The following is a 14,571-nucleotide window of genomic DNA, read 5'->3' on the forward strand; positions in this document are numbered from 1 at the left end:
ATGACTCTGAGGCTGAAGGCTGATGTGGCTGATGACTCTGAGGCTGAGGGCTGATGTGGCTGATGACTCTGAGACTGAAGGCTGATGTGGCTGATGACTCTGAGACTGAAGGCTGATGTGGCTGATGACTCTGAGACTGAAGGCTGATGTGGATGATGACTCTGAGACTGAGGGCTGATGTGGCTGATGAATCTGCGAAGACTCGGTGATGATGGGGAGGTGGAGGGTGCACAACTGTAGCATCAAACAACTACGAGCAGAAGGAGAACCAAATTTAAGCTGTGACTTCAAGGTAGAGCAGGTTGTCCACCAATCGGAAGATTGACAGCTCCCGGCTCCTCCAGTCTGCATGTCGCAGTATCCTTGGGCAAGACACTGAACCCCAAATTGCTCCTGATGGTTGTTCCATTGGTGCATGTGAATGCTCACTGAGTAGCAGGTGGCACCATGTGTGGTAGCCTCGGCTATCAGTGTGTGATCGTACTGATAAAAAGAAATGCAAAATGTACAACAAGTGAACTGCTGATGTTAGCCACACTAGCTATCGCAGTTTATGCTCACAGCTCTGTGCACACTGTTTCCTGTACAGCTTATTTTTGGCCTCAACATGTGAATACATTTTGCAAAGGGAAATCTGCAGTGACTGCACTGTAAAAACAAAAGGTGTGATTCTAGTTTGTGGACATTACTTCTAAACATGTAGTGTACTGCTGTTTACTGGGAGCTAAAAAAAGATGTATCTATAAACATATCATAGCACGAGTTGCAGTCTGACCAAGTCAAAGGCGCTAAGTGATTAAATACTTTAAAATTTTACTTTCAGAAAATCTATTTGAGCATATTTTTCTACTTGAATGCTAAAGCCAAACAGGATGAGCCATCTGCCCTGAAGGCTCATCTGATGTTCAACAAACCAGAGAATTACAAAATCTTCTAATGTGTGAATAATCAAGCTTTTATTTCTAAATCAGTGATGAAGTTGAATGTTCGTTTCTTAGAATAAATGTCCAGACTGTGTTTTTATGCAGATCTGACTCCTCTAAGGATGAATCAGGGAAATGGGTCATGATTAATGTGTCGTAATGAACTGGCTGTTATGTAAGTTCCCAATAAAGAATATATAGAAACATTTAACTTCCTGTCTACACTGAAAGTGGGATTACATGTATGAGTCATTGTGTTGATTTCTGCAAAGACTCTGGTCAACACATGTCCACATATCTACATATCACATGTCTACATCTATATCCAGTCCTCTAAGGTCCAAAGGGTCAAGTTGAGCAAAATATAAGCTCATATTAAATACAAAAATCAAAAGGAAGCATCAAGAAAGGAAATAAATAATAACATGCACTGTCACAGTTAGAATTTAAGCATCAGAGCTACTGAAATGTGACATTCACTTCAGTTGAAAAGTTATTATTCAGCTGTTGTATTGCTGTTTTTCTTCTTTCATTCAATAATAACTATTTCAGTACATGAGACCCTAAAAAAGCGGCTGGATCATGGGGAGTACCACCAGTTGGTCCAGGAGCTTCGCCTCCATGATGGACGTTTCCAGGCGTATCTAAGGATGACTCAGGGCCAGTTTGACAACCTGCTCTCTATCGTCGGGCCATATAGCTCTGGGTATCCAGCAACCACTACCACCAGTTTCTCCTCCATTGTTTACCAACTGTAAACTTGTTGTAATGACCACCACAGAAGGCCCGCCTCGAATCATCTGATTGGACGATTATTGGACGATGAGGTTTAGGCACAAAAACCACTTGGTAATGGTTAGGCAAAGATTGTATTTTGGCTTAAACACCCACGTTTGTTGGCTCAAAAGCCACTGAAAAAGCACCGTTGAATTTGGAACTTGCAAAAACAGAGCGTCTCAGAGAGAGGGCAAATACAGGAGTTTCAGCACAGACAGTATGAGAAAAATAAAGTGTTTTTTGACCATTAAATCATGTTGACATGTGTGTTGAAACCTAAAAGTAATAACCTAAAACATTAGCGTAATAGGTCCCCTTTAAATATTTGAGAACTTTCTTTTGTTAAGAGTAAGGGACTGAAAAGTATCATTCAGGTACTCGAATATCAAAACATTTCCAGCAGCGCTCGGTTCTGAGTGTTTCATAAATTGACCTCGAGGTTTGTGTATTTGTAGCTTTAACTTGACCAATTGTTGAGTGAAATCTTCAACATCTCATTTCCTGAGCGACGTGCGTTCACTTTCCACACGAAGTGCTGTTCCTGTTTCTTTCCAATCAGAGATGACAGCCGGCTCGGTCCTCCGCCACTGGCTCCCACCGCTAATGGAGGCCACAAAGAGTCCACAATGAAAAGAGCAGTGTTTGGTGGCTGCGGCTGAACCTCCTCCTGACATTTACACAGAGAGCCAGAGAGGGTCTGCACACAAACAAACCATTTGGATTTCATTTAGATTTACCAGCTCTGAAGGAGATCCGAGTAAATCCTGAGGAGAGGAAGGAAACATGGAGGGACCAACAGGGTGGAGGTGAAGGGGGTGGTGTACGAGTCACTGAGGGCATGAATGGGAATATTTTACTGACCCGGTCTTAACTGAAAACACACATTATCATCAGGAGAAGAACTCGGGTTCTACTAAAGTTCAGGCTTTTTTAAAAAAAAGCGTTTCACTGCTGGGTGACATCATGCAGAGAGGTGAGCCCTCAGGTGGGCCGACAGAAGGTATTCAGATCCTCAACTGAGGTGAAAGTACGAATACAACACTGTGAAAATCCTCCGCTATAAGTAAAAGCCAAGCATTCAAAACTAAGCAAAAGTATGTACAAACAGAACTTGTGACTTCCTGTTGAGAAACACCGTCATTAAATCAGAGCACAAACGTCTCTTCACATTAACACTGACAGCAGGCAGAAGGTCACCAAACAGCCGGGTTGTTAATTACCTCAAAGAGACGACGTAAATTAAAGTGGCGTTAAAGTCACGTCTCAACAGGTAGCTGCTGCTGCCATGCATCTCCACTGTTTCACCTCCAGACAGGAAGTAAAGACAAGAACCCCCCGCTGCTGTCTGACCTCCCGATGATCTGACTCGCTGACGAGATGTCTGTGGATGATTGGTGAGTGGTTGACAGCATGTGAAAGTCCGCAGCAGTGACTTCCTGTCCAGGAGCTGTGAGTTATCAGCCCGCCACGAGGACTTTATTTATCAGTGTATGAGTCCGGCTTCAATGGGTGCTAATTCGTCCCCCGAGGGTCAGTTTGTCACCGTGATGAAGACGTGGTGTGAAGAGTTGTTTGCATGAGTCAACAACGGAAGGGGCTGGAAAAAAACCTGATGAAACCTGACTGCATTTAACATGTAAACAGGCTGCGTCTGGTCATTTATAGTTAAAGTTTCACAGTAAATTTAAGGTGACAGAACTGTACAAAAAATATACTGAAATAAAATCAATTTAATACAAAGCCACACAGGAAACGTGATGCGAGTCCTACTGGGAAAATCCATTTTGTTTTGTTTGTTTACCAGCAAGATAACAGACAAATAACTGCCCTGATTTTCATAAAATTTGGTGGAAGTGTGTACCATGGGCCGAGGAAGTATCCAATCTGAATCACAGGGCAGATACACAAATTATTCTTCACCTTTCGTTGACATTGCAAGATAGAGCGTCTGGTCTTTACGGAGTTCTGCGCTCTCCTAGTGCCCTTCTGGTTTTGGGTTTGTATGTTTTCTGATCCTGTTTGTCTTGTTTGTCTTTGACTTTAAATTGTTTGCTCTGAAGTGATAATAAAACTCAGCGTGCAAAATACAGCCTCTCTTCTGATGCCATATACTGTGTGATAAAGATGGACGACACAACAGCTCCATGGATGTATTAAGAGACCTGGATACAGTGTCAGAGGCGGGCCCCCGTTCATTCCTATAAAAGTTGCTTGGTGGCTCATGAAGTCGAAAATGCTCAACTTCCGCTGTATGAGAGTTCCCAGATATTCAGCATTGTGGGGCCCATAGGGCAGGCGCGCCAGAGAACAGGGGCAATCACTCTGAGACAACAAGGGAGGCTGAACTTCCTCTAAAATTTCATAGAAGACTATTGATTTTACATTAAAATAAGAATTTACATTGCATTAAACGTGCGCTAGGATGCGTTTAACATCATGACTATGATTACAACGTGAAAAATGTGAGATATTCATATATATATGTAGCTAAACTCTGCTGGTTTTCTACCCGGAAGTATTTGTAAACAACAAGGTGATTCCATCCAAAGGGACACTAACAACTTACACGTCAAATAAAATTTCTCCAAATATGTTTTTTGTTATTTTAGGTAGTTATTATCACGCTAATGTATGTTCACCCATAACATTTAGATTTAACATTTAACATTTAGATTTAGATTTAGCATTTAGATTTAACATTTAGATTTAGATTTAAGATTTAGATTTAGATTTAAGATTTAACATTTAGATTTAGATTTAGATTTAATATTTAGATTTAGATTTAATATTCAGATTTAACATTTAGATTTAGATTTAATATTTAGATTTAACATTTAGATTTAATATTTAGATTTAACATTTAACATTTAGGTGCCACATTTAATATTTAGATTTAACTATTTAATATATTTCTAAGTTAACAAATATTGCTGTAAATGTGGTAAAAGGTGACGTTAAAAAATTCACAACACTTTTTTAAACATTGTTTGAAGCTAAATGTGGCAAAATGTTGATGTTATTTTCAGCATGAGCCACTTTACAAACGGCACCCCATAGAACCCCTTTGTGACTGACAGTGATTCGCATTTCGAGCTCAGTCCCATGCGGATATTTGCGAGTGGAGTCTTCTGACAGAGTGCCGTCCAGAGTTCCTTATTTCCATAAGCCATATAGCTCATTTTCACCGTTAAACCCATCTGAAAATCTCTGAGGTGTGTTTTGCTGTGGTTCTATGGAGTGTGGTTGAAAAACAGCTTCAATTAAATGCTCCTTTTATAAGTTACTGCCTCGCTACAATATGACAAGTTTTATAATGTAAACTTAAAGTGAGCTTCCCCTGTTTGAAAGACCAGTGCCAGAGAATAATAATGGCCACCGACCATGGCCGGGCTCAGCTGAGAGGCCGACCTCCACCACCTGACTTCCAATTTAGCGCTCCGTTAACTTGAATGTAGATCAAATGATTTAATCACATGGCTCTTCTAGACTTTCCATTATCGGACCGCATGAATCAAATCTTAATATTAAAACAAGGCATTTTAGCACTTTGTTCTCCTCCCTACAGTCTCATCTGTAGTGGAATTAACATCAAATTATACATGCATACTCTTATCGTGACGGCCCACCAGCAGATGGAGACATGAGATACAATACTTTTCAATGTATGTGATATTAATTCATTGAGCAAAATAACAAAAAGCAAGTTGGCTGATACTGATATTTACCGATAACGATGTCGTGCCAACATTATCGTGCACTCCTATGTTGTAATGCTCAAAAAAAGACATCTCTTTCCCACTGTAAAATCTTTTTGGGCTCAGTTGCATCACGTGACGGACCTCAGAAACTGCAGCACCACCGTTTGGCTAACATAAAAATTGGCTCCAAAGCTCAGCACACTTCCTGGTGGCTTGGACAGCTCCCAAAAAGTGAAGCCAAAACATCTCAATCGCCCCCTAGTGGTTGGCTGCAGAATAGTTTGTAAACCCTGCCCCCTCCATGTAAGCAGATGGGGCATGAGCCAAACTAAAAATCTAAGGACATGTCTTTTTGTCACGCTGGTGTGTGCTCCAGTGATCGTTTGTCTTTTAAGTTTGGTTTTAATTCATTATTTGGTGCTATAGAAAGGGATTAACATCATGATTGACAATTGGTGTGCTCACAATCAATGCTGCTGCTTGCGATCTGTTGAACGTGTGTTTGGGCGGTAACTGGATACCAGAGAGGCCACTACAGACTCTGGCTCCAAATGACATCACCAGTGCAAGATGACAGCGGCCATATCAGGGACGTTTTGGCTTCATTTTTTACAGTGGGAGGAAGTGGAGACGAGTTATCCATCTTTTTATACAGTCGTCTGATATCTCTTGTTTTGCCGATGTATTGATTGATTATTTTGCTCGAAACTTGATTTTCACTGGAGGTCTTCACAATACGTCAGGAGATGTGTGACAGATATTTTTTCAAGGTAGTAAATCAGTCATTTGTGCCCTCACGTTACAAATCATCTACTAAATTTACTAATTTTAAACACTTTAGGTTTTCTATGATCTATAAAACATTGATGTCATCCAGTTCATCCTGCACTGACGTCATTTTACCTCGAAGACCTCCAGACTTAGTTCACACCATTGAAGGACGTATGGATACTGTTCTGCAGGTGATCAGGTGGGATCCCTTCTCATCTGTGTGTTTGTTGTTGGAGGCCGGCTGCAGGACTCTGTGCACCTGCAGCTGCTCAGCCTGCAGCCTGTTGTTGGTCTTAAGACCCGTGGGAGGTGAGCAGTGGCCCGAGCCGGTCCCACCCAGCCGGGGTGTGCTGATCCAGATGTCAGCGCATACCAGCACTACAACAAAGAGGGCAGGATTTGCCTTCAATCCCCCGACCTGTTGACAATAGCTGCCAGTGCTACTGTGGGAATGTGCTTTGTTATGGTGAGACCCTTCACGCCCAGGAGGCCCCTCCAGGCTCTGCCTCTCTGGGTGGGACGGATACAGACCTCCAGCTGATCTGGACTCAGCTCTAAGACAAAACCAGCAAGATGTCAACTAATGTCAACTAATTTAACCTACATGAGTGATCTTCTCTTTCGGCTGTCGGCATCCTCACGTGCATTAAGTCCAGTTCAGACCAAAGATTCACGATGTGAGGAAACCATTTTAGAACATTGCAGAGAAAAGTTGCAGCAGTGTGGCCGTTCTGAGCTCGACTCAAACCGGCTGATGGTGTCACCTGCAGCTCAGCTGGTCAAATCACCAGCGACTGGTTATAAAGCACGTCACCTGTTTCAACAGCCAATCAGCTTGTAGTGAAGTCCGCTGGTCAAGTCAAAATGATCACAGAAGGTGCTCCGTCCCCACTGAGCCCTCTGTTTCCGTCCTCACGGTGTTCCGGTGTCAGACGATGGGTCGCTGCTACAGATCAGAAGTACAGAGAGTTGTTGACTAGAGATGATGCGCCGTCTCATGGCGGTCACTTCCTGTCAACGTTACAGATCAGAAGCACAGAGAGTTGTTGACTAGAGATGATGCGCCGTCTCATGGCGGTCACTTCCTGTCAACGTTACAGATCAGAAGCACAGAGAGTTGTTGACTAGAGATGATACACCGTCTCATGGTGGTCACTTCCTGTCAACGTTACAGATCAGAAGTACAGAGAGTTGTTGACTAGAGATGATACACCGTCTCATCTAGTTGTAATGGCGTGAACTGGTAGGTTTTTAGAACGTTGCTGGTGCGTTGCAAGTAGTTGCCTATGTCAACTAATCTTGTTGTGAATCTTTGGTCTGAAACTGGGCTGTAGAATTGTAGTCGAGGTTTATAAGTTGTGCCTATGCTCATACAGATAATAAAATAAAACACACTGTTATCATGCTATGTTTGTACATATACCTGTGAAAAGTAATGCACCACAATTTGTATATAACACACGTAATCGTGAAGGCTGCAATCACAAGACCAATGTGTAAAAGAAGGAGGTAGTACAAAGACCTAAAGTCTGCATAAGCAGGCAGGTTGGAGCAGTGGATGAGTCAAACAAACACAGGACTTTCCCCTGTGAGAACTGTGAACATGCCCCATGTGAAAACGAGTGAACTTTGGGCTGCTTTAAGGTACGTGGTTTCTTTTCCTAACCCTAACCACAGTAACTTTACGTTAAATACGTAATATTATGTTATGTACATAACATTACGTGAAGCAATGCGATTTGTTGGGCGTCACATATCATACAAACCGTTGTAAAAGGCTATGCAGCATTAACCAAGATGGCAACACATTTTTATTATTTTCCACTAACATAGCGCATCACAGCTCAACCCTTCACCCCTCTGCTTTTACCTTTCACAATAAAAGCCCTTCTTAGATTTACCCAGAGTGTCTAACAGGCAGCTCAGCCAAGTAGCTTAGAGAATAATTGCATTAATTTGTCTTCATCTTCAGACAGCATGAAACACTGTGAATACTGACATGAAAGAACAATTAAAACTTGCCCATTGTTTTTATTTCGTGTTTATGTAAAGTGTAAAGTGTCCCCTGTACTGCCAACTTCAAACCAAACTACGCTCGGTGTAGCAAAGTTTATTCGCTTCAAACCTATTGATGGAAATGCGTCTCATTTACAATTCTTTTTTGCATGATTTTAAAGTTTGCTTATAATTTGCTTGACATTTTAATGGAAACACGACCACTGTGAGCGTATTAACAAACTCTTTTATCTGTTAAATAAAAGAAGCAGCAGTCAGTTTATGAATATTTGGTGTTTCCACTCTTTGAATCTTGAGATATTTCCCTGTGTGTGTGTTCATGCCCACATGTGTGTCCCTGCAGGTGTACGTGGCCGGTCGGAGTGTGTATGTTTATGTATCGGGGTGGAGGTGCTATGGGAAGGTTTGTGGGTTGATCTGTCCAATCTGTGATACACTGACTTACTGTCCTGGGAAGGGAACTCCAGGCCCTGATCAGCCGGCTTTAAGGGCTTAGCTCCTGTAATGTGCTCCAGACCCGGCAGCCCCTGATCCTCCAGAGGCCTCAAAACGCCCCATCAGCACATCCACCGCCTGGCCGCTCTCCAGCTCCACCTCAGGGTGTTTTCACAGGAGTCAGATCCTGCAGAGAGGTGTCCTCTCCAGCTGCTGACAGGTGGGTAACACAAACACGCTGCAGCGTCTTTACAAAGGAGATAGCAGTGAGATAAGAGCGATTAATGGCTTCTGAGTTTTAGAGTTTGAAAACAGCACTTTAACAAATAAACCTCCAGTCAAGGTCCATTTAGTAACTTAAAGGGAAATTTCGGTTTATTTCAACCTGTCTCCTATCGTCCTAAATTTGTTTCAAGTGACTAGTGACATAAAAATAATAGTTAGCATGTTAGCCGTTAGCCTAGATACAGCCGGGGCGCATAGTAGCGTCAGACCTGTTAAAACGTAAGTGAACGGGCAACCTTCAAGTGCAAAGTTAGTCCACTAAACAAGCTTTTTTTCCACAAAGACCGCCTCATATCGTTAGGATAAATGTCAGAGAACATATAGAAAACGACATGTAAACGTGTTGTCTTACCTTACCGGTGTGCTGCCATGTTTGTTTACCATCTAGCTCTGCTTTCCAAAGTGCGGCCGAAATATCGCGAGAACAAGCAGATAGAAAGAAAGATTTATAGAATAATGGCTGACTTTTTGCCAGACTTCGACTTTGTGGAGGAGGAATTTGATTTTGCAGAGTTTGATGGCCGCCCTTATTTATTTGAGCCAGAATACACTGACGAAGAGCTTCATGAAATTGAAGAACGGAGGAGGAGAGAGAGAGAGGCGCAACAGGTAGAGGACGAGAGAGGAGGAATGGCTGCTGCAAGGCTGCGTAGCTCTGGAGATTGGTGGTGTACCTGTGAATGCTGTGCCCCAGTGCCCACAGAAGAGGAATGCCTCTGTTGCAAGGAATGGGACCGGTTGCAGCCTTATTTTCAAGGTCTGGATGTGACCGAGGACGAGACACCTCCACCTGGAGTAGTATCCAGCTGGGCTTTATCTAGAGCTCGTGAGATTTCGGCCATGCTTTGGAAAGCAGAGCTAGATGGTAAACAAACATGGCAGCACACCGGTAAGGTAAGACAACACGTTTACATGTCGTTTTCTATATGTTCTCTGACATTTATCCTAACGATATGAGGCGGTCTTTGTGGAAAAAAAGCTTGTTTACTGGACTAACTTTGCACTTGAAGGTTGCCCGTTCACTTACGTTTTAACAGGTCTGACGCTACTATGCGCCCCGGCTGTATCTAGGCCAACGGCTAACATGCTAACTATTATTTTTTATGTCACTAGTCACTTGAAACAAATTTAGGACGATAGGAGACAGGTTGAAATAAACTGAAATTTCCCTTTAACTGGAGCTTTTAATCACATCACATGAACTTCCTCTAAGGTGATAAGTTAACTTAGAAGAACTAGAAGTGCAAAAAGCTTATTGAAGCGCTTTCTTGTAAACTTTAAAAAATGAACAAATGTTTTAAAGATCATGTATTTTATTTACACTGATGTGATTTAATCAGCTTTTAGGCCTTGTTTACACAAGTTATTATCATGCAATCACAGTGGACAGCTCTAAGTCTTTCTGTTCACAGCTGGCATTAAAATGCATCTCGTGCTTCTAAAGTGAAGACTTGTAATTGGACCTTACTTCCACTCTCTATATTCAGATAAACGTGTACATCATTTCAGTTTGCAAATATCAATTGCGTTGTTGTTTTTATCTGGCAGGAGGCAGCAGTGCACTTCCTGTGGAGAAGAACAAGTTTGCAAAGACCTTCAAAATCAAAACAGTACAGATGGCATCTGTTGCTGGCGTGTTGCAGGCAAACCGCATCACCCAAGATGTTTGACACAGAAGACGAAGAAGAAGATATATCTTACTAATGCCCAAGGAGAAATTCACCTTTTTGTCATTCTGTTGTCATATTCACACACAGGCCCAAATACACACACACACAAACAGGACCTATACATGCATTAACTGGAGACATGTCAAAGAAAGAGGGGGCTGAGAACTGGCACCTCTCCAGCTACCAGTCCACACTCCATACTTGGTCTGTATGGGGACTTGAACGGGGGACCCTCTGGTCGTACAGTAGTCATGTAGACATGATTGACTGTATATATTCTTTGAAGCCCCTTGTCATCTGTCTTGGCTCAGATGATGTGACATATCGTTTGCTGTGCAGAGGATTGTGGGTCAGAATAGCCAGCAAAGCACGTTGGTTTACAAACTGCAAAATGTGACCTGATGCAGGAGAGCATCCAGGTATTTTTGACACACTGCATTTTATTTTTGGAACACACAGTGTGAGCACATGAATCTGGATATGTTCACCAATATGACACTAATAATATTTTTGAGCTCTCCCTCATTGTCTTACACGAGCCTCTCGTCTCTCTCAGGGGGGGCTGAGCTCTGTTTCTGCCTCTTCACACAGCAGTTGAGTCACACTGAGGCACTTTTATCTGCCGTGTCAGGTCAGCGCTGTGATCTGAGCCTCACTGTGAGGAGGGTCATATCCTAACCCTCAGGGGGAAGAGATGAAGCAACACTTAATGCGGTCTGCTGTCTGGATGAGTTCTGGTCACTTCTCGGAAGTAGCTCTCTACTTTTAAGAAGAGATAAAAGATTTGGGGGTCACTGAGGAGACAGAAGGCTTCTGATGTGAATCATCACGTGTCCTGGGCGTGTCAGAGTTGGACTCTGGACGAGAAAAAAAATTACTGACAAAACTCACCTTAAGGTCCATTTAGTAGTTGTTTTTTTTTGACAAATTTGCATTGGTGTTTGTGATGCAAAACAGACAAAATATAGAAAATATTATGTTGACATCACACTGTGTGAAATTTTTTGGAGGATTGCTCTGTGTTATTGTGCCTTCTATCTGGACAAATAATCATAATAAAGAACATAGATCTATATTACTTGGCAGTCTGAGGCTGCATTACAGACTTAGTATTTTAATAGTCTTAGGTCCAATCCCAATACCCCTCCTTGTCCACTACCCCTTAGCCTTTGGCCCTTCCCCTGGCCCTTGCCCACTACCCCTTGGCCTTTGAAATGAAGCAACGCGGGGTAGGGGTTGAAATCTTTCCCGAGGAACTGGGACACCACTCACTACGTCACTGCGTCGGTTACGTTCACGCATAACTATTTTAAACAGGAAGCTGCGAGCCATCTACATTTCCAACTGGCATCTACAATGGAGTCTCCGGTTGAGTTCATCCTACCGATCACGTTTGCATTATTCATCATGCTTCATTTGATGAACGACAAACGACATGGGACTTCTGCTAGCTAGCTAGCTAACCAGCTAACATTACGAGGCAGCATAGTTGTACTAGCTGGCGTGTTATCATACTGTGAAAAATCAGACAATTTTGCAGAACAGGACAGATGACAGCGAGCGAGCTAGCTAGCTTACAAGAAACCTGACAACGGTAACGTTAGCTATGTATGAACTTTTTTCCCCGTCTCTTGCTCGGTGGTAGCCATGGTGACATGTACCCCTCGTTGGCATCTGAAATCCCTCGCTCTGAAGGGCTAGTTTCATACCCACTACCCCTCGTTATGCCCCCTACCCCTACACGCAAAAAGGAATTGGGACACCCCTACCCCTCGCGGGAACGCGCAAATGTAGGGGTAGGGCCAAGGGGTAGGGCTAAGGGGGGTATTGGGACAGGCCCTAAGTCTTGGGGTCCGTCCCAATACTTACGCTTCCCTTCAAAATTGGCTCTATTGTTTGGCAAAATTGGATCTATTGTTTGGCTCCTTGTTTTATGCACGTTCCCGAGAAGGGCGAGGGTGTCCCAAACTTGGCCCTTGAAGGACCCCCACTTAATTTGAAGGGCTGTGCGATGCACACTTACGAACCCATCTAGCTGAGGGGAAGATTGAATTTCCCAGGATGCACTGCGAAACTATGTACTACTTTTTTTTTTTTTTTTATCGACATACCTAAAACAAATCGACCAGGAGAAGAAGGCGGCGAAAGCATCTTCTATTTGCTGCATTTCTTCTCCGTTGATTTGTTAAACGAAGAAGGATGAAGACAGCCAACGTAATAGGCAATACAACTGTAGCCGGCATTTTGGAAATGAGTGCAAGACGCCTATGTTAATGATACGTGTGACGTAGGTGAACACGTCTGTTTTGCTAATTTGCATGAAGCGGTGTCCCACTTCGTAGGTAAAATTCCCTACCCCTCAACACTACCCCTTCATCGTTGAGGGGAATCTATCTGGCGAGTGCACTTGAAACCAAGGGGTAAGGTTAAGGGAAGAGATGGGGGATTGGCCCTTTAGCATCAGAGTATCATTCTGTATTTATCCACTGATTTAATGCTAAAACTTAAAATACTGTAACAACTGTCCAGATGTTCTGTGAGTATTCAGTGTTTTTGTGACCCCTGACCTTTAGTGTGACAAAGTGGACTACATGTATGTAAAAATCAAACTTTTGTTTCCCTCTGTGGTTGATAATAAATAAAAACTACAGAGTGTATAGGAGAAGTGTGTCGGGACTGAGGATGAGTGACCTTTTCATTCAGACTCTGTTCAAGTCTGAAAACAGCAGGGTGACATTTAAACTGACCTGACCGTCTTCGTATGGAGGCGTGCGTCCCAGACTGGACAGATGAGTCATCAGTGACCGTACGTTCAACTCTGTACCATCAATTAATTATATCACACATGATTTATGCGTCATTACCTCCAACAAGGAGGTTATGTTTTAGTTTTATTTGTGTTTGTCAGCAGGATTACGGAAAAACTAGAGGCCCAAATTTCAATAAACTCGGTGTAAGAATGTGTCACGGGCCAATTTTGATTTTTGAGTCCTTTGACATATGTTTTTATGAGGCCTTGCTGCACAATTAATTTCCTCTTAAGGGACAACAAAGACCAGATCCAATCAGATTTATCTCAGCGGCCCCTTCAGTGGGTCCCGACCCCCCGTTTGGGCACCACCGCCCCCTAAACCACCAGTCCAGGTCTCCCTGTCCGTCCACAGCTCATTAGAGACCTGCAGCTAACCGAGTGTTAGCGCTCTGACACTGTCATCATCCGTCACACCGGGTCGCGCTGCCCTCAGTAATTCACCCAGCGGTTACTTTCCCCGTCAGGAGTACACGCTGTAAAACTCAGTAAGTAAATTATACATGTGCAGTATTCATGCTGTGGTTAACCAGCAATGTAAAATCATTTTCTACCCAAAACCGCCGAGTGTCTGTGCCTCCACAGTCCATCTCCCAGACTCTGCCCTCACACTGTAAAAATGCAGCTCAGTTATTATAACAGAGTTATTCTTCGGGGTATTTGATGCTCAGGAATGCCTGTCAGCTTCTCACATTTGCATAAGTGAGCAGCCGGCTGACTTGGCTGAACAGCATGTGGCTTCAGTACAGATGCTCAATTAGAAGGTAAAGTTGTGGACTGAAGGTCTGTTACTGCTCGTCTATACGAAAAAACTCAGGAGCAAGTTTGTTGAAATGAGCCAGAGGAAGGAAAACAATCAAGGCAATCTGAATACAGATGCAAGAAGCACTCTTTACTACAAAAGAAGCCCTGCATACAAAATCTTATTTAAAGCTGAGGTAGGCAGTTTTTTTGGCGTCGTTGAGCAGATATCCGATGATAAACATTGAGCTGATTGTAATTCAGCTGAGAGAAAATGAGACTTCTGCACCTCCTCTTGGCTCTGTATTCAGGCTTTAGAAAATCTAAGCTGTGACGATGGCTGTCGGCCAATCGCAGGTCATTTCAGAGAGATGGCGTTCCTATTGGCTGTTCTACAAATGCTAGAGAATGTGCACATCCCTATAGATGGTGAGAGACTGATTCAG

The sequence above is a fragment of the Epinephelus lanceolatus genome, chromosome 23 (assembly GCF_041903045.1).
Source record: "Epinephelus lanceolatus isolate andai-2023 chromosome 23, ASM4190304v1, whole genome shotgun sequence".
In the NCBI taxonomy this organism is placed as follows: domain Eukaryota; kingdom Metazoa; phylum Chordata; class Actinopteri; order Perciformes; family Serranidae; genus Epinephelus; species Epinephelus lanceolatus.